Source organism: Manihot esculenta, chromosome 16, assembly GCF_001659605.2.
Source record: "Manihot esculenta cultivar AM560-2 chromosome 16, M.esculenta_v8, whole genome shotgun sequence".
NCBI lineage: Eukaryota > Viridiplantae > Streptophyta > Magnoliopsida > Malpighiales > Euphorbiaceae > Manihot > Manihot esculenta.
The window spans coordinates 5,963,426-5,966,324 of record NC_035176.2 but is presented as its reverse complement, the minus strand read 5'-3'; the positions used below and the strand labels follow the sequence as shown (position 1 = coordinate 5,966,324).

The 2,899-nt window shown below is 30.6% G+C and overlaps 1 non-coding gene across 1 annotated transcript; it reads right to left on the bottom strand.

Annotated features, from left to right (window-relative positions):
* Window positions 1-296: 296 nt before the first annotated feature.
* Window positions 297-378, bottom strand: TRNAS-GCU. Its single transcript has one exon. It is a non-coding gene; the product is annotated as a tRNA-Ser (tRNA).
* Window positions 379-2,899: the final 2,521 nt, after the last annotated feature.

The following is a 2,899-nucleotide window of genomic DNA, read 5'->3' as shown; positions in this document are numbered from 1 at the left end:
GCAATTTAATAAGAAAAGATAAGAGGAAATTTTTTTGAGAAAAAAAATTATTTAGTAGAGTTTAATGAAATTAATTTATGATTTTTCTGGTATAAAAATACAGTAGTTAGTAATTTTTTTTTAAAATAATTTATTATTTAGTCTTTCCATTCATTCAAACTATTAGTCAAAATCTTTTTTAAAATATAAGAAATAAGTACTAAGTTGTTAATTTCAAAAAATCACATGGATTAAATATCAAATTTTTCAGAGAAATTTTCAGGGAAAAAATTGTGAAAGAAGAAAGAGGGAAAAACCGTGGCCTGTGAGATTCGAACTCACGCGGGGAAACCCCACTTACTTAGCAGGCAAGCGCCTTAACCACTCGGCCAAAGCCACGAGCTGGCTTAGGTCGATATTATAAAATAAAACAAATAAGAATAATTTGATGACATTGTAATTTATTAATTTATAAATAAATAAGAAGAATTCTAAAATTTGAGCACGTGATATCTTAATTTTAATTTGATGTTATTTTTTAAAAATTAAAAAAAGTTTTAAAATTATTTAAGATTTTATTATTACATTTAATAAATTAGATGACATTGTAATTTATCGTTTATAAATTTTATTTAAATTTATTAAACTTAATTGAAAGGAAAAATGAATCATTTATTACTTGATAAAATTTTCAAACTTAATAATGAATCATTTATTACATGATAAAGTCGATAGGTTTTCTTCTTTTTTAATGTATAAATTTGCTATTTCTTGAAATTGAAAATGTTATTTAATAATTTAATATTATCTAAATTAAAATTTTATTTTATGATCTTATCTCAAAAGTTTTATTTTTTTATTAGTTATATATAAGACAAAATATAAAATTTATTTATTAACTTTAAAATTTAATGTAATTGTAAAAATTTAAAAGAACAACATATTATCTAATAGTTTTATTTAAAATTTTTTGGTATTATTTACTATTTAATGTAAATTTAAAATATAATTCTTGTTACCTAAGAAATTAAATTGTGGATTTTATTAAATTTCAAAGATTTTATTATAAATTATAATTGAGTTCCTAAAAAATACATTGAGAATGATAAAAAAACGTTCAAATGTTCAAAAGGCTTTAAAATTAGTAAATTCGACGACTCTTCGAAACGTCAGCTTGTAATAGTCTAAGAAAGAGAATTGAAAAAATAGAAAGGAAGGTGGATGTAATTGTTCAAATGTTATTTTCAGATAGGATTAATAGATCTTGTTTGAATTTTAGGTATTCTGATTCTTTTGATGTAGATCCCTCAATAGGACCATCTACTCAACCACAGCAACCCACCCACAGCTAATGAACTTTTTACCCAACCATCTTCATTGAATACCATACAATCTTCACATGCGGTCTTACCCAAAGAAAAATCTGTTGAAAAACAACCTATATCACTAAAAGAGCCTTTGAACACTTAGAAATAAAGTGAACCAACACCTACATCCTCTGTTCCAAAATCATCTGCTGATACTGCTGCTCTAGCCACTATAAGAAAATTTTCAAAACTCACTGCATAAAAATTTATGCATCTCATTCCTCCTAAATTTCAATCTGAGTAACCCCTCTTCTCAATTTGAAATTGAACCTGTATAAGAATTCAAGGATACATCAGAGGATGACAGCAAATCAGATCTGACAGATAGCACTTCCTTGACTTCAGAGGGTGATGAATCCCTAAAAATTCAAATGAGATGAGGTGGGAGACGTGGAATGAGAACAAAGATTGCAAAACCAGGAGAGCCTAGCAGCAAAGACAAACCATTAGATATATAAATTCTCATCTCTTTTTAAACTGCTTTTGAAACAATTTCTTAAATTTTCCGCATGATCATTTGAATAGTTTTTTGACTCTTATTTCCTTTTTTGTTGATGACAAAAAGAGGGAGAAATTGGTCATGTTTTATTATGTGTTTTATTTGTTTATATATTAGTTGTTTGTTATTTGGTTATGGCGTTGACTCTATTTTCAGTTTTTATGCTTACCTGTTGAATATATTACTAATATTGCTTCCGAAAATAATATTTTCAGTTTTTAGGAAGACATTTTTAACTCTTACTCAATTACAATACATATGATTTTAATTTCTTTTAAAAATCATTAAGTTTTGTCATCATAAAAAAGGGAAAATTGTTGGCTCCATAAGTTTTGAAAGTACTTGATTTTGATGATGTCAAAACTTAATGAATTCTGTTTATCTAACCATTTTCAGTATTAAAAGTAGAGAATCTGAAAAATATTGAAGGTTCAAAGATGTTCTTTACATCAAAAAGGAAGAAAACTCTTAAAACAACACAAGATGAATAAAAAAAGGAAAAGTGAAACTAAGTATCTTTAGAATTTATTGTAAATGAGTGAGTGAGTTGATATGCTAATTGATGATCTGAGATCCAATAGAATAGAGTTTTACAAGGGTTTTGTATTACTGAATCAGGCTTGAACTTTCTGAGGAGGGGACTCCTCTTTTATACATTGTCTTGCTTGCTGGTGACGTGTAAAGGTCTCTCCAGGATTGGGCCACGCGTCTCTGCCATGCGGATTCGGAGGTACTAGGGTATCAGCCGCCTGCTCCATGCGTAACGGCCTCTGATTCTCCCCATGCGTACATCCGTACGGATCTGCCAGGCTGTCTGAGTTGGGTCTGGACACTGGGCTGGGCTGAGAGTCGGACCAGATGCTAAGCCCAAGAGGAGAGGGCTTGCTTGGCGCGGGTTGGGCCGTCCTGAATGGAGGAGATGGGTGAGCCCGGCCTTTGAAGGCATATGGGTCCGGCTTGTTTCACGTGTGTGGGCCTCTGCTTGATGGGCTTTTGGCTATGGTCGAGGCCCTGGTTCGGGGTGAAGAAATCCAGCGGTTATCAATTGCCCCTT